At 47.8% G+C, this 25150-nt stretch overlaps 1 protein-coding gene across 1 annotated transcript in view; it reads left to right on the top strand.

Moving 5' to 3' along the window:
- The window catches only part of LOC142316860 (cartilage oligomeric matrix protein-like), a 1990803-nt gene that overhangs the window by 627770 nt on the left and 1337883 nt on the right, over positions 1–25150 (top strand). The gene's annotated exons all lie outside the window — the stretch shown is intronic.

The following is a 25150-nucleotide window of genomic DNA, read 5'->3' as shown; positions in this document are numbered from 1 at the left end:
TAATTTAACTGAGTAGAACATTTCGAAGCTACTGACACAATTTCCAATAGTTTAAGTAACAATCAATGTCCAAACTGTTACTAGTATGCACTAATTTAAATATTTTCATTTTAGGAGACTTAGATTTCCACAAAATAGTACAAAAAAATGCATAGATGGATATTTTGCAGTCACTCTGCTAAAGCTTTTCAGATATTAAGGTGCTTGTTTGCTTTTGTAACCCACTTTTATTTTCAACGAATGTGTTTGGGACATAACTTTACTAATATACATATACAGCAGGTGAAATAAGTATTGAACATGTCACCAGTTTTCTAAGTAAATATATTTCTAAAGGTGCTATTAACATGATTTTCTTACCAGATGTCGGTATCAACCCATCCAATCCACACAGGCAAAAAAAAAAATCAAATCATAGTTGTCTATAAATTAAGATATGTGAAATAATGAAAAATAACATAGAGAAAAAGAATTGAAGCCATAAAGAAAGAGGTGCAAAATGCTAGGAAAGTAATGACACCAGCTGAAATCTATCAGTAATTAGAAAGCAATCCTGAAAAATAATATTAGCTGGTTCAACTGATGGAATATAAAAAGGTGTCTTATTACCAAGGTGTCACACAAGAAACATCTCATTATGGGTAAAACCAGTGAGCTGTCTCAAGACCTTCGCAACCTTATTGTTGCAAAAAATACTGATGACATTGGTTACCGTAGAATTTCTAAATTAGTTAAGCTTCCAGTGAGCACTGTTGGGACCATAAACCAGAAGAGGAAAGAACATAATTTCTCCATAAGCTGGCTATGACCAGGTGCTCCCTGAAAGATTTCAGACAGAGGAGGGTTAAAGGCCCCGTCACACACAGAGATAAATCTTTGGCAGATCTGTGGTTGCAGTGAAATCATGGACATATTGTTCCATTTGTACACAGCCACAAACCTGGCACTGATTGTCCACAATTTCACTGCAACCACAGATCTGCCGCAGATTTATCTCTGTGTGTGACAGGGCCTTAAGAATTACCAGGAGAGTTCTCCAACAGCCAAGAACCACCAGTGGAAAGCTAAAAAAAAGTCCTGGAATCAGCAGGTACAATTGTTTCAAAGAAAAAAATAAGTAATGCACTCAACCTCCATAGCCTTTACTCAGTATGCAAGATTGCTGAAAAAAAACCATTTCAAAGTCTGCTTAATAACTTTTAATCTAGTCTAAAAAATAGTGGGAGATTACAATCTGATAACATGACACCAAAATTGAATCCTTTGGATGCTATAATATACACTATGTTTGGAGGCCTAACGACACTGCAAATCACACCAAAACACTATACCAACAGTGAACTTTGAAGGTGGAAACATCATGGTGTGGGGCTGTTTTTCAGCACACGGCACTAGAAAACTTCGTGATTGAAGGAAGGATGAATGAACAAATGTACAGTGGCATTCTTAATAAAAATCTGCTGCCATCTACTAGGATGATGAAGATGAAATAAGGATGAACATTATGATTCCAAAAGGACAGCCAAGGAAATTCTCAGCTAGTTTCAGAGAAAATAAAGCTTCTAAAATGGCCCAGCCAATCACCTGAGTTGAAATTTATGGCAGGAACTAAAGGCCACAGTTATTAGAAAAAGCCCATGTAACCTTCAGGAGTTGAAGAGTGTTTGTATGGGAAAAATGGGCCAAAATCACACCTTAGCAATTCATGCGATTAGTGTCTTCATACAGGAGGCAACTTCAAGCTGTCATCACCAGCAAAGGTTTTAGTATGAAGTTTTAAATACATTTCAGTACACGCTTACTTTTTCCCGGTGTCATTTCTCATTATTACACATCACTAAGTTTAAGGACATCTATGGTATGATTTTTTTTACCTGTGTGGATTGGATTGGTTGTTATTAGTGATGAGAGAATATACTCAGCACTATTCATTACTTGCGCGAATATTCAGATATTGGCGAAATCTGTTACTCGCCGAGTATTTTGGTTTCGCCTCGTGAGATTCGAGACCACTCTCAGCATGTTTGTCACCTGATTTTCATCCACTAAACATGCTGGAATTGCATTCCAATCACAGTAATACCATCTTTGCTACAGGCATTACTGTGATTGGGCGGCACAATGAAAAAAAAAATTAATTACTGAGATTCCCTGTAGCCGTCCCACTACTTTTGGGTCTGCTCATATTATTATTATCTGTAGTACCCGGCGTTGCCCGGGATAGTAACTATGTTTGTCTGTCTTTCTCACTCTCCCACTCTCTCATTCTCCCTCTCTCCCTCTCTGACTGTCTCCCTCTCTGTCTGTCTGTCTCCCTTTCTGTCTGTCTCCTTCTTTGTCTCTCTGTGTGTGTGTCTTTGTGTGTCTGTGTGTCTGTGTGTTTGGAGTTTTCTAAAGCAATAAGCAGGTATTTATTATTATTATTATTTTTATTATTACTATTATTATTATTCCTTTTTTGATTAGAAATGTCTTAGAAATACATTTTTGAAGTTTTCTTGTTGAAACCAAATCTAAGTCTTGTCTGAAAATTGAAAGAATAAATTTTTATCATCAATGGAAGTAAAATTTGTGTTCTAAACTTGAATTACTTTGTGAGACTCTGTGTGTCTCTTTTTCTGTGTCTCTGTTTCTGTCTTTGTGTGTATCTGTCTCTGTGTGTGTCTGTGTGTCTCTCTGTGTCTGTGTGTGTGTCTGTCTCTGTGTTTCTGTCGCTGTTTGTCTCTATCAATATTATATTACCTCACACATAAGCTGTCTTATACTAAGAATGTTCTTTGGTGCCTATAGAAACAAATCTGAGCTCCTATCAATGACATGTATCTCCCAGCTCCATTGACTTTAATCTAAGCAGATTTTTTGGTGAATAACTGTAAAGCGCAGGGTTAAATTTTCCCCTCAAAACATAGTCTATGACATTCCTTGAGTCAAATGAGGCTCCGGTGAAAAATTTTGTGATTGTAAATGCAATGGTTTGGATTCCGTTAACAGACATACACACATACATACACACACATATTCTCAGCTGTATAGATTAGACTATCTGTAGAACCTGTGTTGCCCGGGACAGTAACTGTCTCTCTCCCTCTCTCCCAGTCTCTGTCTGTCTCTCTGTCTGTCTCTCTCTGTCTGTCTCTTTGCCAGTCTGTCTCTGTATCTCTTTGTCTGTCTGTCTCTGTCTGTATCTTTCTGTCTGTCTTTCTCTGTCTCTGTTTGTCTGTCTCTGTCTGCCTGTCTCTGTCTGTCTCTTTCTGTCTGTTTCCCTGTCTGTATATTTTTTTGTCGGTCTGTCTGTATCTGCCTATCTTTCTATCTCTGTCTCTTTTCCGATCTGCCTCTTTCTGCCTGCCTATCTTTGTCTCTGTGTGTGCATCTGTCTCTCTCTATATCTCTGTCTGTCTCTGTGTGTCTGTCTCTTTATGTCTCTGTCTGTCTCTCTGTCTGTCTTTATCTCTGTCTGTCTCTGTGTGTCTGTTTCTGTGTGTCTGTATGTCTCTATGTGTCTGTCTGTCTCTTTCCCTGTCTGTCTCTTTCCCTGTCTGTCTATTTCTCTATCTCTGTCTGTCTTTTTGTCTGTCTTTCTCTTTGTCTGTATCTTTCCCTGTTTCTTTCTCTCTCTGTCGCTTTCCCTATCTGTCTCTTTCCCTGTCTGTCTTTCTGTATCTTTCATTATCTGTCTCTTTCCCTGTTTGCCTCTGTCTATCTGCCTCTGTCTGTCTCCTTCCCTGTCTGTTTCTATCTGTCTGCCTTTTTCCCTGTCTGTCTGCCTCTTTCCTCGTCTGTCTCTTTCCCCATCTGTCTCGTTCCAGGTCTGTCTCTTTCCCCGTCTGTCTCGTTCCAGGTGTGCCTTTTTCCCCGTCTGTCTCTGTCTCTTTCCCTGTCTCTTTCCTTGTCTCTGTCTTTTTCCCTGTCTTTTTCCTTGTTTGTCCCTTTCAATGTTTTTGTCTCTTTCCCTGTCTCTGTCTCTTTCCCTGTCTGTCTGTGTCTGTCTGCCTCTGTCTCTTTAACTGTCTGTCTCTCGCTTTCTCTTTCCTTCTCTGTCTGTCTGTCTCTGTCTGCCTCTGTCTCTTTGACTGTCTATCTCTCTCTTACTCTTTTCCTGTCTGTATGTCTCTGTCTGTCTCTTTCTGTCTCTTTCCCTGTCTCTTTCCTTGTCTGTCTGTGTCTGTCTGCCTCTGTCTGTCTCTTTGACTGTTTGTCTCTCTCTCTCTGTCTCTTTCCCTGTCTGTCTCTGTCTCTCTGTCTCTATCCCTGCCTGCCTCTTACTCTGTCTGTGCCTATGTCTGTCTGTCTTTCTGTCTCTCTCTATCCGTCTCTATCCCTGTCTCTCTGACATCTTATTACCTTACACATAAGCTTCTTATACTAACAATTTATTTTGTTCCTATAGCAATCAATCACAGCTGCTATTAATAACCTATAGCTTGCAGCTCCATTGACTTTAATGGAGGCATTTTTTTGGGAGAATAACTAAAGTGCAGGGTTAAATTTTCCCGTCAAAACATAGTCTATGACGTTCCCTGAGTCACATGGGGTGTCTGTGCAACATTTTGTGATTGTAAATGTGATGGTGCAAATTCCTTTAGCGGACATACACACACACACACACACACACACACACACACACACACACAGCTTTATATATTAGACTAGAAATAGGCCCGATACTCTCGCATCGGGAGTGTGGTGAAATGAACATCTGTCTATGCTTAGTAGTGTTGACAGGAGCAGTGGACATGTGTCACACTTAAGGATGAGCGAGTACTCAAATACTCGAACTTGCTATACTCGTAACGAGTAGGTCCTAATACTCGGGTACTCATTACGAGTAACGAGTCCAATGCAAGTCAATGGGAAATGTAAGTAATTGTCTGCTGGACCCTACAAAGCAGTCTGGAAGCTGAGTAAAAGGCTGAAATGGATGCATGATTGTTTAAAAGCCGGGCTGTAAAAAGCCGCTGGCTTTTTTAAGCAATCAGCTCATGCACGCTCCCTGCCCAGGTCCTTCGCTCCCCGCTCCCTGGTGCTGCGCTCCCCGCCCGGTCCTAACTTAGGATCGGACACGGAGGCGGCGGGGGAGCAAAGCACCGGGAAGTGAGGAGGGAAGCACCAGGCGGGGGAGCGAGGCAGCGGGAAGGGAAGCATCGGACGGGAAAGTCATCGGTGAAGTCTTACCTGGCTCCCCACTGCTGTCCGCGGTGCTGTTCTTTTGATTCCGGAGCCGCTCATTACACCTAATGTAATATGCACTTCATTGCCCCGCCCACTCTATGTGACAGCCGAGTGTGTAATTAAATAAATAAATAAATAAATTAGAAAAACGACGTAGGGTCACCCCCAATTTTGATAGTCAGCCAAGATAAAACCGACAGATGGGGGTTGGAATTCTCCACCTGGGGGGGCACATAGTTATTGTTTCCCCCCAGGGTAAGAATAGCAACCAGCAGCAGCCCCAGATTTCGCGCATCCATTAGATGCGCCATATCTGGCGTTTATCCCAGCTCATCCCAATTGTCCTGGTGCGGTGGCAATCGGAGTATTTAAAGGGGTTAATGACAGGTGATAATTGGCACTTGTATTTAAGCCCTGGATTGGTAATATTTAGGTTTCGATGTGACCTCCATATTACCAATCCTTTAATTAAATAGTTAATAAAACACACACACACACACACACACACACACACACACACACACACATAGAAATTCTTTATTTAAAAATAAACACACAGACACCCTCTTAAACCCATTTATTAACCCCAAACATACCCAGCTCTGACATAAATCCACAACCGAGGTCCAATACTGGCTCTGCTGTATCCAGTCCTCGTACTGAGCGGTGACATGAAGCTGCCGCTCAGAGCGAGAACCAGCAAAGAATGACAGCTCTGAAGCCCGCTGTTATCGGAACGATGATGTCAGAGCTGTCATTTTGTGGCTCCGCGTCTCCCTGCCAACGCTAAACTGTGTTGGGCAGCGATAATGTCATCGCTGCTCGACACGCTGTCACACCTGCCTAATCCCCGCCGCATAAACTCTAGTAACCCAATCATTCTGTTGTTAGCGGCGGTATAGAGAGAATTAACCCTCACTACCGTCACTAACATGGAGCTGAGCTGATGACTGCGTGGGACCTCGTATTGGACTACTTGGGAGGGATTTTGGGGATTCAATAAAATGGTAAATTAGGGTTTGTCTGGTTTTATTTAAAATAAACGTTTGTTGTCTGTGTTTCATTTTGAATAAAAGTGTTTTGGATGCGCCAAATCTGGTGTGGCTGCCGGTTGCTATTTTTACCCTGAGGGGAACAATACCTATGTGCCCCCCCCCAGGTGGAGAATTCCAACCCCCAGCTGTCTGTTTTATCTTTGCTGACTATCAAAATTGGGGGGGACCGACCGCACGCCATTTTTTTAAAATTAATTATTTATTTGTTTATTCTACTGCACGATATAGACCTGCCCACCGGCGGCTGTGATTGGTCGCAGTGAGACAGCTGTCACTCAGCGTGGGGGCGCATCTGTCAGCAACCGATCATAGGTGTCAGTGGGTGGGGAAAGCAGTGAATACAAGATGGAATAATGAGCGGCCGTCATTTTCAAAAGCAGGAGAAGCTGCCGGAGCAGTGTGACAGCCGTGCAGCGCCATGCAAGTGATCGGTGAGTATGATAGAGAGGGAGAGACCAACCAACAGACTGACAGAGAGAGACCGACCGACCGACAGACATATAGAGAGAGAGACCGACAGACAGAGAGAGAGAGACTTCAACGGCTGCTTTCCCATCTGATGCTTCCCTCCCCGCTGCCCGGTGCTTCGCTCCCCTGCCCCCTCCCCACCCGATCTTAAGTTAGGACAAGGCAGGGAGCACAGCACCAGGGAGCGGGGAGCAAAGCACCAGGCAGCGGGGAGCGCAGCACCAGGGAGTGAAGGACCCAGGCGGGGAGCGTGCATCAGCTGATTGCTTAAAAAAAGACGACTTTATACCGCCTGGCTTTTAAACAATCATGCATCCATTAGTCAGCCCCCAGACCGCTTTATAGGGTCAAGCAGAAAATTAGTCACATTTCCTATATACTTACAATGGACTCGCTACTCCTAACGAGTAATTACAAGGATACTCGCAGAGTAACGAGTACCCTGAATACCGTACTACTCGGCGAGTACCGAGTAGTAACGAGTATACTCTCTCATCCCTAGTCACACTGTCTCCACTTTCCAATATATCTGTTCTATGTCCTCCCTCCGCATTTGTTTATTCTATGTTATGCGTCATTTGACGTCTTTCACCCCTGTGCACTGTCTCTTCCTTGTTTTATGCTGTATATTGGTATCTGGTGCTGTGTTTCTTGAGCTGTATTCACTATGTGGTGTGAGTCGACCATCAGGGTTTTCGGAAGGGGTACTCTGGCGCCGGGACTACGGCTACTTTACTCTCGATGGGGTTATCACAGGTGGTCGGTCCCGGCTTCATGCCCTGGGTGCTCACTCTGCGGCTGGGGAATGGTGTACAGGGCCGGCCTCTGAGGTGATGGTGACGGCAGCTTAAGATCTCTCAGCTCCCCACAGGTGGAGCTATTTTACCTCAGGGCGACGGGTCGCTGACCAGGAGGGAAGTGACCGAGCAGTGATGGCTGCCTTCTTCTCTGACGTCGCAGGGTCCTGTCGAATGGCGGAGATATGACACACCAAGTCCACATCAGCTTAAACAAGTCCTTTTTACTAACATCTGGTTTGTTTTGCATAGTACACAGAAACAGTTCGGTTACCAGAAGGCCAATGGTCACAAATTTCGGAGGAGATTAAATGACAGAGTTTCTTTGTCTCTTTCTCGGTCTCTGCTCTGAGGGCTCTGTGACTCCCTCTTTAACCCACTCATTAGTCTCGTCACTGGTTTTCCCAGGGGTCTGATGCTGCACGGTTTCTTTATCTATCCCGCAACAGCGTCGTGAACATGGCTTGGGGTTAGTAGTCAGACTCTTGATGGGTACCGGGCCTCCTCTTATTTAAGATCCCAGGTTAATGGTCAATGGTTTGGGGATAAACCTGACAAACCTCCTCGGTTCTGTTATACCGGTGTCGAGTGTCGACCTGAACTCTTCAGCCGGCTCTCGCCAGACCTAAAGCTTCCCCTTTTCGTCTGGGTTACCCCTTTTCCTGTGTCTTTCTTTTCTTTCGGGGTACCCTCGCTCAGGACGTCGGGCCTATGTTATTTCTAGCCCTTCTTTCAGTTATCAATTTACTCTCGTCTCTGCTTGTCACTCTTTACTGACTGACTGTTAACTGACTAACTGTCACCCAGTCATCCTGGCAACCACGTCGCGTCTCATGCTCAGCTAGGCTCCACCCCCCTATGGACCTACTATATAAACAGTCCCAGGAATATGAAGGTAGGGGCTGCTGAGTCAATGTTACTCAATCTAATATAAGACTCTGCATTTCTTCTCTCTTTCATCTGTGACCAAAGAGCACTGCACCTTGCTGTTAAGATGCTGTATTCCCCTGTAGTGCCTAACCACAGGGGCGCCACATGGTGTCTCTCCTGTGTGCTGTGTGTGTGTTTACACTATGTGCTCTCTTTTAAAGGGAAGGTGTCATTCAAAAAAAAAAAAAAAAATTCAATAACTGAAAAATGTAAAGTATTAATGTTTTGTTTAAATATTATTTATTTTTAATTGCGCAAAATATAACAAAAAAAATTTGATATTTTCCACTGTTAAACACTAGGGGGAGCTGCTGAAATCCTACAGAAATCCCACTGTGGAAACAGCTCACATTACAGCTGCAGTAAAAGTGGGCAGAATCTGCTCTCCTGTGTGTGATGTCACCTCCCCCTCTCAATCTGGGTGTTTCCAAAAGGAAAAGAGAATGAAGTGCAGGGACACAGTGCAGAGACATTTTGTTGGTGACTAAGGATGAGCGAATGTATTCGCCACTATTCGGTATACGGCGGATAATGGGGTATTCGAGGTATTCAGTATCCGGCGGCTAATATGGTATTCGATCCGATACTTTCAGTTTCATTTCTGGACTTCCTGATGCCTTTTCCCAGCCAATGAACACATCTGACGTTGCTTGCCCTCACAGTAACACTGCAGCCATCTTTGTTGTGGTATTACTGTATTACTTGGATTGGCTTGGCCGCATAGCGTCATAGGGGCTATATAAGGCTGCAGCCATTTTGTGTGCACGCATTCATTCCTGAGCTGCCGGTGTAGCTAGACTGTACTGTGTGCGGGACAGCATTTTTCCAGCCAACTAACACAAGTCCTTCTAAGGGCTGAAGATATTTAGCATTAGCTGCTAGCTGCTGTATAAATCATAGAAACAGGTATAGGGACAGTGCAGTGCGTTCTATGAGACAGTGTTCCTGCTGCAGAATCCAAAATAGTCCTTGTAAGGGAGGAAAACAGTGTCCACGGTGTGCTAGCAGCTGTATAAATCATAGAACAAGGTATAGGGACAGTGTTACTGCATTGTTTAGTTAGGTGACAGCCGTTCCTGTTTTAAACCTACAAAAAAAAAAATCCTCTTATTAGTGGTGTATATGGTCTATTGTCTGCAGTGTGTGATATAGGGAGAGCTTATTCATAGGCAGGGAGAGATTTAAAGCTGTCCTGACATTTGCTATTAATAATCAACAATCTCAGCACTGCTACATCCCTTGTGTCTGTTATACTAGCAATAGGTATTACAACTTGCAAAATTGTAAAAACAATGGATTCAGGTGTAATGTAGTGCCTGTCAGCCACCATCTAAATTCACAGTCTGAGTGTTACCCAATTTTTTTTAATACTAGGTGTCAGTGGCACAACTTGTGCCTGAAGCAAAATACCTTCATAGCACCAAACTAGCCTAATTTTGGGGCCTTTCTATCTTACAAAACCTATATAGTGGCTTACTCTTATTAAAACACAGTCTCAGTGTTACCCAATTTTTATTAATACTTGGTGTCAGTGGCACTACTTCTGCCTCAAGGCCAGTACCTTCCTATCAGCCACCTAGTGTAATTTTGGGGGCTTCATATTTTACAGAACCTACATAGTGGCTTTCTCTTATTAAAGCCCAGTCTGTGTGCCAAAAACCAATACTAAAATAAAAGTGTTGTCAAACCCTGTTTTCTTTTGGTGCCGAAAGACACTCACAACATCTTTGTCGACTCCTCCAAGTGGTAGTTTGTCCAATAAAGGTACCTTTTGGTTTTTAGACTTACAGAAACAGCTATTGTGAGAAGCTATTAACACAAGTTTAACAACCCGGCATAAGTGTTGATCCACTGCCTGTAGAAAAGGTCACATTACAGTATTCACCTTCAAATAATCAAACCAAAAAAATGGGAAAAAGAGGGGGTAAGGCCCGTGGACGAGGTGGTAGTGACAGTGGTGGTCGCCCAAGCAATGTGATCGAGCCAAAGTAGAAGGTTCCTGGGTTATCTACCTCTGCTTTCCTATCCCAATTTTCTTGTCCACGTGGGAAAGCACTATAAAGGCTGCTTTACATGGTACGACCGATTGTGCGATTTCACAATCGATCATACCCGCCCCCGTCCTTTTTGCGTCACGGGCAAATCGCTGCCCGTGTCGCACAAAGTCAGTAACCCCCGTCACACATACTTACCTCTCGTGCGACCTCGCTGTGGGCGGCGAACATCCACTTCCTGGAGTGGGAGGGACGTTCGGCGTCACAGCGACGTCACACGGCCTCCGGCCAATGGAAGCGGAGGGGCGGAGATGAGCGGGACGTAAACATCCCGCCCACCTCCTTCCTTCACATAGCCGGCGGCGGCCGCGTGACGCAGGTGAGCTGCTGTTCATCGTTCCCGAGGTGTCACACGGAGCGACGTGTGCTACCCCGTAAACGATGAACAACTAAATTAATGATGATATGGAACCTAGCGAGCAGTACACGACACACGATTTGTGAGCGATACTGCGATGCCGGATCTGCGTCACAAAAACCGTGACCCCGACGATCTATCGCACGATAGATTGTCTGGTGTAAAGCAGCCTTTATGCCCTGAACAGTGCAAACAGGTAGCGAGTTGGCTAGCAGAAAATGCCTCCAGTTACTTGTCGAGTAGCAAATCCAAAGGGTCCACACAGACAGACTTGAGTAGCCCAGAGGCTGGCCTATCGAATCCTCAGCCTGGTCCTCCTTCCTCACAACATCAGTATTCTAAGGAAACATGTGACACCAAAGCAGGTTACTCTGAGGAACTGTTTATGGGACCCTTTGACCTTTCTTGCCTCTCACTGCACAACACCACCAATGCAGGCGAGGCCGTGGTGTGCAGTGATGCACAGATCTTTGAACACCCAAGGCCAGAAGAAAGCCATGTTGTTGGCCGTGACATGCTGGGCAATCAAGTGGAAGTGTTGGAGGATGATGAGACACAGTTGCCCTCAGGTCAGCCTGAAACCTCCATTCCCGAAGATGTTGACCTTCAGGAATTTGAAGACGACCTGGTCGATGAGGATGTGACTGATCCAACATGGACAGGTGGCATGGATTGCGAGAGCAGCAGTGCAGAGGAGCATGTGCCCATAGTCCGCAAAAAAGCTGTAAGACATAGGGTTTCGACCACTGCCAGAAGTCAATTAACTTTAAACATGACACCACCACCTTTGCCATCTCAGAGTCCAAGGGTCCGTGCACCACCTTTGCCATCTCAGAGTCCAAGGGTCCGTGGTTTGATTGTGTGGGAGTTTTTTTCCGAGAGTCCTACGTACCAAATGGTTGCCATTTGTCAAATCTGTCAGACCAAGCTTAGCAGAGGCAGAAATACTTCCATCTTGGGCACCTCCAGCATGAGAAACCATATGTTAGCCAAGCACACCACTAGGTGATTCACAGCTCTAGGTGAAAAACACGATTTTCAGACTCCAAACTCTGCCACTTCCCCTGGGCTGCCTGCTTCCCAAACTGGTGTGCAAGAGGGTGGTGCTGATGTCTCGTTCTTCCAACCTGATGTTGGTCAAACTCAATCATCAACGACCACATCCGCTTTGATGTCCCAGCGTTCCGTTCAGTTGTCCTTACTACAGACCATTCAAAAGAAGCTAAAATACCCCGTTACGCACCCAAGGGCACAAACCATAACTGCACACATTTAACGATTGATAGCCCTTGAGATGTTGCTGTATCAGCTTGTGGGAACAGAGGCTTTCTGCGACCTTTTGGCGGTGTTAGAACATCGGTACTCTGTGCCTAGCCGCCACTATTTTTCTCGTTGTGCCATCCCCGCGCTCCACAATCACATGTCCGTAAACATCAAATGGGCTCTCACCAACGCCATAACAGGGAAGGTCCACTTAACCACAGACACGTGGACAAGCGGAAGTGGACAGGGACGCTACATTTCACTGACGGCACACTGAGTGAACCTGGTGGCGGCTTGTACATAGTCTGAGCCGGCAACATCCCATATAGTTCCCACACCCAGAATAGTGGGGCCCACTTCAATCACAGTTTCAGTAGCCTCCTACACAGCAACAACTCCCTCCTCCTCCTCCTACTCTTCATCTGGCCCCTGTGCATCCTCCTCAACATTCACCGGTGTCCAACCGTCGACATCATTCCCCAGCTGGGATCTCTGCAGCACTGCCTCGGCTAAGAGGCAACACGCTCTACTGAAGCTCATCTGTATCGGTGACAAATCGCACACAGCACCTGAACTTTTGAAAGCGATAACCGAGCAGACAGATGAGTGGCTTGAGCCGTTGGACCTCTGTCCAGGGATGGTAGTGTGCGATAATGGTCGTAATCTGGTGGCAGCTTTAAAGCTTGAAAAGCTTGTACACGTTCCTTGTATGGCCCACGTTGTAAATTTAGTAGTTAAGCACTTTCTCAAAAAATACCCTGGGATACCAGACCTACTTACCAAGGTACGACGTATTAGCGCACATTTCTGAAATTCATCTCCCTCTTTTGCTGGACTGGCAATGCTGCAGCAGCGCTTACACTCGTCACAGATTAATATGTGACTTCCCTACGAGATGGAATACAACCTATCATATGTTGGCCAGGATCCATGAGCAGCAGAGGGCAGTATCCCAATTCCAGCTGTAACATGCCCGTCAGACGCAGCTGCCAGACATAAGTACTGCCGAGTGGGTGTGGATTGCAGACATTTGTCAGGTCTTGGAGAATTTTGATTACTGTACCAACATTGTGAGCAGTGAGGATGCTGTTATCAGCATTACCATTCCACCGATTTGTTTATTGAAATGCTCTCTGGATGGTCTGACTGACCAAAGTATTCATGCACCCGAGTTGTCTGTTGATCTAGACTTCACAATGGTTGCTACTAATCCACACTGTCACGCTCCCGGGGGAACGGCACCTCACTCACCGACCCAGTCCCTCTGCACTCTGACCGCGGCCGCTGCTCCCGCTCTTCTTCCTCAGCCTCCTCCGTGCTCCCTGCTCGTCGGCCCCGCCTCCTCACTGCAGCCCAGGACTCTGCCTGCGTCTACATCAAACATCAAAATTCATGTTGGTGCCTGTTCACACACTGCCACCGACCCCTGGTCCATAGGCATCATTATTTAAGCACCACCTGCCTGAGGCTGTTCCGCCCTTCATCCATGCTTGCTAGTCTGGCACTGTGAGGGCCAGTTCTGACATTGTGCTGGTGTGTGTGGTTCTGCCACACACACTGGCACCTGGGCTGCCTTTATTCGCAGTTGTCAGTCCTTGCAGCATGGGAGCGGTTCTGACATTCCCCGGGTAAGTGGTGTTCTTATATGGTCCTGTTCAAGTCATTATATGAGACCTTATGGTACGATATTAATTTATAACATAGTGTAGGGACCCCCCTATAGAGATTTGCCGTGACGGGGCAGGGGGGCTCAAATCATTGATCAATAATTTGCAAAAAATCTCATTGAATTGTTACAGTAGGAATGAATTTGTGAATTTTACACTTTTTATTTTTTCATTGTTGCATGCCATTCATGAGCAGTGCTGGCTCCCCTCTTTGCGATAACAGGTACAGGGTATATAAGACTTCCTTTTCCATGTGGGCGGTGCCTGTTCAACGTGTACTAGTAGCTTTGTCTCTTGCGCTAGGTGTTCATGTATCTCTGTATCTCGTACCGAGATTAACCATGTCTCTGCCCAAAGATTCCTGACTGCCAGTCTGAGTACGTCCAGCCTTCCGGTTTCCAGGAAATCCCCAGGTGACAGTGCGCTGTGGATTCCATCATCTTCTGCCAGCCTGTACCCGTCACCAGGTTCTGGATGCCATCTGTTACCACCAGCTGGCATCTGTACCCATTTGCAGTCATCTGCCCTGTCCTCATTTAGCCCGCATCTGCCATTGGACCAACAGCCATCTTCTGCACGGATATCTTAAGGACGCTAACCCGTATTCCCTTGTGTCCCGGCTGCTGTGCATTTAGGCCCTCTGGGATGGCCGACCAGACAGTCCCTGTATACGGGTTCGCTCCTGGTTGTCTCCCTGGCGGAGTCCGGTGCGCAGTCCCGTGGATCCTCCTCTGGACTGAATGTCACACACACAACCTCGGCCAACAAGCTCAGGCCACCTTTGCTCAGCATCATGAGGATGAGGAGGATGCTGAAGAACAGGAAAGCTTTGAAGTTGATAGCCAAGGGATTGACAACCCAATCTTCAGGTCTGTCCAGCATGGATGGCCTGAGGAGGAGCAGGAGGAGGAGAGAGAGACTGAGGAGGAGAGGAGGTTTAGGGAGACCGAATGTATTCTTATCAGTGACACACAAAAGGTTTCCAGTTCTGAGTCTGGGACACATGGCACAGTTCATGTCACACTGCCTTTCTCATGACTGTCAGCTAATCCACATTTCGGCAGACAACAATTACTGGTTATGTACCTTCCTTGACCCACGCTATAAAAACAAATTTGCTTCGCTACTTGGGGAGGCAAATAAGGATTGTACTACGGAAACATTCAAGAGGGCTGTAGTGGAGCAGTTGAAACGATTACCCTCAGATCATGCTGGTGTCAGAGGTAGTGTGTTATCTCACGCAACAGGATTACAAGAGAGGGCTACGCATAGTAGGATCAACACAGGCGGGGGACTAATGTGCCAAAACTGGTCCATTTTCCACAAACCGTCAACTGCGAATCAGATAACGGTTGGGGGAACTATGACAAGGAGGGAACAGTTAAGTAAGATGGTGAGGGACTATGTAGATGACCGTATCAGCGTGCTTTCAGAGTCTACTGTTCCCTTTAACTATTGGGTTTCCAAGTGCAACACTTGGCCAGACCTCGCGTTATACGCTTTCTAAGTGCTAGCTTGCCCTGCTGCGAGTGTGTTGTCTGAGCGTGTTTTCAGCTCAGAGGGGTCAATAATAACAGTCGCACACGACTATCCATGGAACGTGCAGACAGTTTGAGGATGATCAAAATGAACCATAGATGGATTGCCCCAGGGTATCTCAGGCCATCTGTTAACAATACCCAATAATAAGTGTAGCCCCAAAATTTGGATTTCTTAAGTTCAAATAAGTTCCATTGTTTCTCCTTCAAGACTATTTTGTCTTCTATCATCTAATGACACCGCATGACTAATCTAACTTGTTATGCTGCTGTGATGTAATTGTTTGGCCCAATCACCCAGGGCAATATTTTTCAAGCCTTTGTACATTATGCACTGGCACAAGCACTGACAAGGCTACACTGTCTAGAACAATTGGTTAGGCAGTCTCTTTTTGTGTTCTTTATTGATGCTGTGCTCCACGGAGTGTTACACATGGCCCCCTGCAAAATCAGAATTTTTTTTAACTCCTTGGCATATTATGCCCTGTTGCTTATCCTACCAATTTTTTTTTAAAATAAGCTCTTGGGAGCTGTTGGGAGTACCTTATGATGCTTTGCTACATGGTGTCTGAACCACTACACCCTAGGGCAGGGGTGGGGAACCTCCGGCCCGCAGGCTGTATACGGCCCACCATGCCCTTTTAATGCGGCCCCTGGGCAGATTCCCGGGCGTGGCAGTGCTCGAGCCGCCACCGCCATCTTGTGGGCCGCGGGCCCTTTAAATCTGCACATGTGCTGCTTACCAATGCATTCTCACGCTGGCCAGTGCCAGCGAGAGGACTTAATTTGTGAGCGGGTTTAGTGCTCTGCGTTGCCCGCCCGCCGGCCCTCTAAGCTGTGTGCCCGCCCCCAGCCCTCTGAGCTGCGTGTCTGATGCTGTGAGTCCGGCGCTGCTGTGTGTCCAGTGCCAGCTTTCTGCTGCTGTGTGCCCTGTGCAGGGCTTTGTGGCCCCCCTCCCCTCAGTGCTGTGTGCCCCCAATGCTGTGTATCACCCCAGGTTTGTGTGTCCCTCCCCCCCACTGATGTCAGGGCTCTGCAAGTGATATCTGTGCCCCCCCAGTGGTGCCTGCGCCCCAGCTCCTCTTGTGTGGTGCCTGCGCCCCAGCCCCTCTTGTGTGGTGCCAGCGCCCCAGTCCCTCTTGTGTGGTGCCAGCGCCCCAGCCCCTCTTGTGTGGTGCCAGCGCCCCAGCCCCTCTTGTGTGGTGCCAGCGCCCCAGTCCCTCTTGTGTGGTGCCAGCGCCCCAGCCCCTCTTGTGTGGTGCCAGCGCCCCAGCCCCTCTTGTGTGGTGCCAGCGCCCCAGCCCCTCTTGTGTGGTGCCTGCGCCCCAGCCCCTCTTGTGTGGTGTCTGCGCCCCAGCCACTCTTGTGATGTGCATGTCCTCAGCATCTCCTGTGACTTATACATCACAGGAGGGGCTGGGGGCACATACATCACAGGAGGGGCTGACGGCATATACATCACAGGAGGGGCTGGCGGCATATACATCACAGGAGGGGCTGGGGGCAAATACATCACAATAGACACTGGGGGCACATACGTCACAAGAGGGGCTGGGGGCACATACATCACAGGAAGGCTGGGGGCATATACATCACAGGAGGGACTGGGTCATATTCATCACAGGAGGGGCTGGGGGCATATACATGTCCCCAGCCCCTTGTGTGATGTATGTGCCCCCAGTGTCTCTTGTGATGTATATACAGCAGTCCCAGTGTCTCCTATCTGATATATGTGCCCCCAGTGTCTCCTGTGATGTACTGTATATACAGCAGTCCCAATGTCTCCTATGTGTTATATGTGCCTCCAGTGTCTCCTGTGATGTATATACAGCGTCTGTTGTGTGATGTATATGATTTACCAATCATATCACAAAGAGTTGACTGCGCTCCAGACCCAGACAAAAATGAAAAAGCAGCTGTGAGAAGAAACATGATTAGTATCACCAAACATTACAGCCGCACCAAAGAGAAGCTGCTCTGGCCGCCACAGTAGGGGTGAGTTAATTAATTGTTTGACCAAATATAGCAGGGTCATTTTCACATTGATAATTTGGTGCGGCCTCCGAAGGTTGGTAGAAATTTCCAAATGGCCCCCGGTAGTAAAAAGGTTCCCCACCCCTGCCCTAGGGGAACTGAATTTATTAATATCCTTGGCATGTTATGCCCTGTTGCTTATCCTACCAATTTTTCTTAAAAAAAGCTGTTGGGAGTACCTACTGATGCAGTGCTCCATGGTGTCTGAACCATTATCCCCTGGGGAAACTGAATGTATTAAACGTCTTGGCATGTTATGCCCTGTTGCTTATCCTACCAAATTTTTTTTAAAAAAAGCTGTTGGTAGTACCTACTGATGCAGTGCTTCATGGTGTCTGAACCATTATCCCCTGGGAAATCTCCTTCTTCCCTTTCACCCGCCACTCAAAACACCTGAACCCACCCTCGGTACCACCGCTAACATAGGTGTCACACCGCCCCGAGTTCCTGTGGGTGTCCACAGTGTCCAGGTAAAAGTTCCTTACCCACCAGTCCACCTCAAGAGTTCCATGGTCTGGAACTCTTGGCCTCGAGGTTAGCCACTGGTTTTGCTGGTGACTGGGCCTCGGCCGACTCCACCGCAGGCCCTTCCTCCAACCAACCTCTCCAGAGGTGTTACAGTCCTGGTGGTGGAGTAACAAGAAGGTAGATGGGGGTTATGTACAAGGTCCAAGAAAATTTTTGGGTGGTCTCTTGCAGTCCAGAGGTCATGGTCCATAAAAGTATTAAACAGGGAAAACTGGGTTTCAACTGGGAAAAGGGTAGCCGGGATCCCCTACCTTACTCTTTTCCTTCATGCTCAAAAAGGTGACGGTGGGAGGCGAGGCATGGCTGCTCATTAACCACAATCCACTTTTTGACATCCAGGGCAAACCACCCTCGCTCTCTGCAGTGCCTGGTGTAGCTCACCATGTCACCGGGTTCCAGATTTCGGTCTGGGTGGCCAGTTGGCAGGTGAGAGGCCACATCCCTCTGGGACACAAATATTTTGGACTCCAGTCCTAGCTCATAGATGAAACTCCACCTTTTCTGGGGGTCAAAGTAAGAAACTTGCCCTCGGTAGGACGGACCCTGGACCCGGTAGGTAGCCTGCTGAAGGTGATTCCTCTCTTTATAAGTGTGGGCAAGCACATCCGCTTTGCGTTTCTCTCTGGCAGCGATCTCCCTGCGTAGCTGTTGCTGCTGTCGCTCCCAATACGGGGCACGGGTTCCGTGCTCCGCCTCCTGCTCAGGAGTCAAGCCCACTCGGATGCCCTCGGCGCTGGTGACGACTGACCTCATACTGCCATGGGCCCCACCGATCAGTGGCCTGTTCTGCCTCTCTGCAGGTGAACTCCGGCTCCACAGCCAGGACGGGGTGCTTAGGAGCAGTTGGCGCTGCAGCTGGAGTAGACTTCAGGTCAGGTGCCGCCTCCGTTGCGGCCGGGCGGACTGCCGGAGTCGACATCATCACTGGTGCGGTCAGACTCGGAGCCGGGGAACACGTCATCGGGGTTGCGGCCTGGCTGGGGGCCGGAATCAGTGCCGCGCGGTGGTACGAGCAAGGCCTGAGGTCCCAGTTGCTGGGTCCTCATCAGCAGACACGATGGGTTCCGCTGCCACAGGTTGAGGCAACGGGTCGGTCGGGGCGTTAGCTGCGGTTATGGGCGACGAGGGAGGCGACGTGGCGGACGGGGGCAGGCCAGACCCCTCAGCCGGGATGGCCAATTACTGGGGAACATAGGGGCGTGGGTCACTGCTTACCCGCTCCTCCGAGGCCATCTCCATCTGGCGCGCCCGGACAGCTGCAGCCAGGCCCTTCATCTTGGTCATCCACCTCGTCAGGATGAAGTGGGCTTGGGCCTTGATCCTCCGGCACATCTTCGCCGTCTGCTCCTCAATCCAGTCTGCAGTTCCGGGGATGGGACTCTCCGCACGCTGATTGCTAGGCTGCTGGGACATCGTGCCGCGTTGATGGCCAGGAACGGGTTTCTGCAGAGTCTTGGTGTCCCTGCCCTTTAACTTCTCTGGTCACATGCCACTCTTTCCTTTCCCTCCCCCTTGGTTTTCTACAGCAGACTCGCGGGACCCAGTCCTTTGCAACTTCCTGCTCTGAGGATCACCGGGTTCCACTCGCGTTCTTAGGGGGCGGGGCTTCAGATTTGCGCCCTTTTTGGGGAAGAAGATGGCGAGGTTGTTGTTTTTGGGCCAAATGTGGCGGGAAAAATGTCGGCAGTTCTATAAATTTTGAGCGTTTCATGGTTTACATGCACTTCACCCATGTTAGAAGATGGGCTAAGTATCCTGTTTGTGATGCCAGAATCGGGTTGTTGCGGACGAGGGTGGGCCGCTGCAGGGACTACAGTTGAGCGGTTCGCCAGTTCACAGTTCGAGTGATTTTGGGGGGTGTTCTAGATAGAACTAGAACTCAAGTGTTTTGCTAAAAGTGCGGCAGTTCGAGTTACGTTTGAGAACGGTTCTATCAGCAAAAAGCGTAGCTAATTACTAGCTGGCTTTTCACTGTAATAGGGTGAGTCACTCTGTGATTCACACTATTATCAAATTTCAGCGTATAGTGTACGGGGGGGACGGGTTTTAGATCTGTGGTGCTGAGAAAATGCCGATCACCATTTTTTTTTTTTCTGAGCGCGCGTGTAGTGGGGCGGACCAGCATGTCAGCCAATCCCAGACACACACACGGCTAAGTGGACTTTTTGCCAGACAAACAAGGGCATGTGTCATAGGCTGTCCATGTCACATGTCCTTGCATTATAAATACGGACATTTTCCCTCAGGACGCCATTATCTGCCTTCTGCGTCTGGGTGACAGTCACCGCTCATGCAGCTCCCCTGTCGCCGGTCCTGCTGTGTACGCTATACATACAGCGCTCTTCAGATTAGGGACAGAAGTTTATTTCAGCCCTTTTCAGGGCTAATTTCATCAGGGTCAGAGCCATAGGTGACAGTCAGGTACGTGGAAACGCTGTATACAGCTTCAGATAACAGCATCTGTGTACCTAAGCTCAAAGAATTCCTTGCAGCATTTCACCATTAGGAGAGATGGAAAGTGAGGCTTCCTTTCCTCTACACTGACCCACTACCTGGCCACTGTATCCTCCTGCACACTTTTGCAAAGACATTTAAATTGAAAAGAGTGCTGCAAGTTAGTGCCATCCAAAGAGTGGCTGCTGTACTCCATTATTGTGTCACTTGTGCCAAGCAAGTCCCACCACCTCTGCATTCTCCCCTCCTGCACATTTTTGCAAAGCCATTTAAATTGAAAAAAGTGCTGCCAGTTAGTGCCATCCAAAGAGTGGCTGCTGTACGCCATTATTGTGCCACTTGTGCCAAGCAAGTCCCACCACCTCTGCATTCTCACATCCTGCACATTTTTGCAAAGCCATTTTAATTGAAAAGAGTGCTGTTGTTACTGGCATCCAAAAAGTGGCTGTTGTACTCCATTATTGTGCCACTTGTGCCAAGCAAGTCCCACCACCTCTGCTTTTCACCTTCCTGCTCATTTTTACTAAGCTATTATAATAGCAAACACTGCTGAAACTTAGTGGCATCCAAAAAGTGGCTGTTGTACTCCATTAGTGTCCCACTGGTGCCAAGCAATTTCCAGCACCTCTGCATTCCACCCTCCTGCTCATTTTTACTAAGCTATTATAATAGCAAACACTGCTGAAACTTAGTGGCATCCAAAAAGTGGCTGTTGTACTCCATTAGTGTCCAACTGGTGCCAAGCATTTTCCTGCACCTCTGCATTCCACCCTCCTGCTCATTTTTACTAAGTTATTATAATAGCAAACACTTGTAAAAGTTAGTGGCATCCAAAAAGTGGCTGTTGTACTCCATTAGTGTCCCACTGGTGCCAAGCAATTTCCAGCACCTCTGCATTCCACCCTCCTGCTCATTTCTACTAAGCTATTATAATAGCAGACACTGCTAGAACTTAGTGACATCCAAAAAGCGGCTGTTGTACTCCATTAGTGTCCAACTGGTGCCAAGCATTTTCCTGCACCTCTGCATTCCACCCTCCTGCTCATTTTTACTAAGTTATTATAATAGCAAACACTTGTAAAAGTTAGTGGCATCCAAAAAGTGGCTGTTGTACTCCATTAGTGTCCCACTGGTGCCAAGTAATTTCCAGCACCTCTGCATTCCACCCTCCTGCTCATGTTTACTAAGCTATTATAATAGCAAACACTGCTGAAACTTAGTGGCATCCAAAAAGTGGCTGTTGTACTCCATTAGTGTCCCACTGGTGCCAAGCAATTTCCAGCACCTCTGCATTCCACCTTCCTGCTCATTTTTACTAAGCTTTTATAATAGCAAACACTGCTGAAACTTAGTGGCACCAAAAAAGTGGCTGTTGTACTCCATTAGTGTCCCAATGGTGCCAAGCAATTTCCAGAATCTCTGCATTCAACCCTCCTGCTCATTTTTACTGTTATTATAATAGCAAACACTTGTAAAAGTTAGTGGCATCCAAAAAGTGGCTGTTGTACTCCATTAGTGGCCCACTGGTGTCAAGCAATTTCCAGTACCTCTGTATTCCACCCTCTTGCTCATTTTTACTAAGCTATTATAATAGCAAACACTGCTGGAACTTAGTGACATCCAAAAAGTGTCTGTTGTACTCCATTAGTGTCCCACTGGTGCCAAGCAATTTCCAGCACCTCTGCATTCCACCCCCCTGCTCATTTTTACTAAGCTATTATAATAGCAAACACTGCTGAAATTTAGTGGCATCCAAAAAGTGGCTGTTGTACTCCATTAGTGTCCCACTGGTGCCAAGCAATTTCCAGCACCTCTGCATTCCACCCTCCTGCTCATTTTTACCAAGCTTTTATAATAGCAAACACTGCTGAAACTTAGTGGCATCCAAAAAGTGGCTGTTGTACTCCATTAGTGTCCCACTGGTGCCAAGCAATTTCCAGCACCTCTGCATTCCACCCTCCTGCTCATTTCTACTAAGCTATTATAATAGCAAATGACTCGCCCACCCCAGGGCTATGGGACACCCGGTGCCGGGCCGGACTAGTCCGGGGGTAGTCAGTGGTGGCGGGGCCCGGCTCCGTGGCCCTGGTGGGTGTCAGTAGAATATGTGGCTTGATGCATAAAGTTTGTGTTCGTGACGCCACCTGTGGTCTGCGGTTATTAAGCCGCCGCTGCTGTGTGAGGCCTCCGGGGTGATGATATAGCAGCGATGGTGGTACTGCTCCCCACAGGTGGAGCGGAGCCCCGGGGACACTGTTAGTGCTCGTGAAAGTCTATGGTGTTGTGTGGCTAACACGGTGCAGGGCCGACAGGCAATGAAAGAACCAGGCACAAACAACAGTCTCTTTACCTTTTCCTCTTTTACTGTGGAAACAGTCCAGTCCTGGGAGACCGTTACAGGTGGTGATGGGGATCCGGTCGGCCTGGAAGTACTTGGGGTGATCTTTCTGGCCAGCTGAGTATGAGGCCTACTCCTGTGCTTTTCTTTGTTATGATAGGACCCTGCTTCTCTGAATCCAGCAATGGCCCTCTTTGCTGCTGGGACCGATGGTACGTCCCTTTCCCTTTGTAGCAGGCTGCGCAGGCCCTCTCTGGTGCTTCTCTGCTGGAGTCCACACCGGGCCCTGATGCTGCAGCTGTGTCTTCGGGATGTATATGGGCCAGGTGCTTGCAGCTTTCCTGCCCTTCGGATTCGGCTACCAGGGAGTATTTTAAGCCCTGGTGGCCACAGACTCCGATGTCCGAGTCTCTTCGCTGCCTCTCTGCTACTCCTGCTTCCCTGGGCCAAGCTACTCTAGCTCTAGGCCCCAGATCCACAGGACAGCACACTCTGCGTCTGCTCACTATCACTTCTCTCTACAGACTGACTCTACTTCCTCCCTCAGGTCAGACTTAAGGAATGCTCCTTGAAATCCCAGGTTCAGAGCTCCCCCTGCTAGCCGGAAGGAGAACTGCGTTGGATGTTAAACTTGCTGGCCAATGGACCTCCCCATTACCTCCAGGCTCAGCATTAACCCTTTGGAAGGGCAATGCTGTTGTGGCGACCAGGACCTGGGGCACCACACTCCCCCCTTAGTTAATTTCAGTACTCCCGGACTGTAGAAAACAAAACAAGACATTCATGTTACAACCTTAAGCAACTATAAGAGTCCAGTGTGGCTCCCTGCCGGGTGTCCATTACACTGCTCCATGGGGGACCCGCCACAATAAAACCCCCAACGTAGGCTCTGGGCGTGCATCAGAGCATTGATGACCCCACTCTATGCACGCCGGACGGGTTTTTCTTCAGGGGTTGCTGAGCACACTGGTGCTAACTATGTACAGCTAGGTGTTGGCCACCCATAGTCCAGTGGCCCAATTGTCCATTTTCTCAACCCAAAAAAAACATTTTATACACAACATTACAGACATTTCACATAACTATTTACATTCTAATAAGTACTCTTTCTTTTTACTCTCTATACCTTGGAGGGGGCTGTCCCCGACTGCTGCGCTGAGACCTGCGTAGTTCTGGTGTTTGTCCCTGACTACTTGGTGTGTCTTCTACCTCAGCACTACAGGTAGGCCTAACCCTGATAGGTAAGCGTGACGCACCCACTGACAGGGGATTGATTCTCCTGTTCCACTGCTGGCGTGTCATCTCGTGTTGGAGCGGACGGCTCTTTAGGTGGATCTGGAACCTCTTCTGTTTCTGGCTCGACCAACTGCGGGAACGTCAACACTGGTACCACTATGGCATTGTTTATTCGGGTCCAAGTTTTGGGGAATTTTCCAAGGATTGTTTGGATCATCTCTTCCCCTTTTTCTGGACTTTGGGGACTTTCTTGTACTTCATCTACTTCTTTTTGGATTCTGCACCATTCGGGGCATGCTTTCAGGCGGTCTCGAGAAACTGCTTGATAGGTCTTGCCTTCATCTTTGCTTATGAGGCATACCTTACTATTGTCAAAGTTGGAGGGGATAATGGTGTAGGGTTCATTCTCCCACTGATCATCTAATTTATGCGCCCTCCGCTTTTTCTTGAGGACCTGTTCTCCAGGTGCTAAGGGAGTTGCTGGAGCGGTTTGATTGTAATGCTGCTCTTGTCTCGTTCTTGCTTGAGACAGGCTCCTTTTTTACGCATTCCTGGACCTTGCGGTACTGCTGCTGTCGCTCTGTATCCCAATCCTCTATCTCCTGAACCGCCTCAGGTGACACAGTCCCCATCTCAAAGTCTACAGGTAACTTGCCAGGTCTTGCTCGCATCAGGTAAGCAGGGCTGCAGTTGGTCGAATTTACCGGGATATGGTTGTACAAGTCTACCAGATCTGGTAACTTCTCTGGCCATTGGTTTCTTTCTTCCAAAGGTAGAGTCTTGAGCATATCAATAACCACATGGTTCATCTTCTCGCACAATCCATTGGTTTGGGGGTGGTACGGTGTGGTTCTGATTTTCTTACAACCGTACATGTTACAGAACTCTTGGAACACTTCTGCCTCGAATGCAGGACCTTGATCAGTCAGTACCCTTTCAGGGTAACCGTGAGGTCGACAAAAGTATGCCTGAAATGCTCTCGCTGCTGTTCTGGCTGTCTGGTCCTTCACGGGCACTACTACCAGGAAACGAGAGTAATGGTCCACAATGGTGAGGGCGTACACATAGCCTGACCGGCTTGGTGTTAACTTCACGTGGTCCAGGGCCACCAACTCCAGGGGCTGCTTCGTGACAATAGGCTGTAGGGGGGACCTCTGGCTGGCATCATGTTTCCGCCTCAGGTTACACGGACCACAGTCTCGGCACCACTTCTCGACTGTCTTTCTCATGTGCACCCAGTAGAACCGATCACGGAGTA

Source organism: Anomaloglossus baeobatrachus, chromosome 1 (genome assembly GCF_048569485.1).
Source record: "Anomaloglossus baeobatrachus isolate aAnoBae1 chromosome 1, aAnoBae1.hap1, whole genome shotgun sequence".
NCBI lineage: Eukaryota > Metazoa > Chordata > Amphibia > Anura > Aromobatidae > Anomaloglossus > Anomaloglossus baeobatrachus.
The sequence above is the reverse complement of the archived record's forward strand: the minus strand, read 5'-3'. Positions and strand labels throughout refer to the sequence as shown.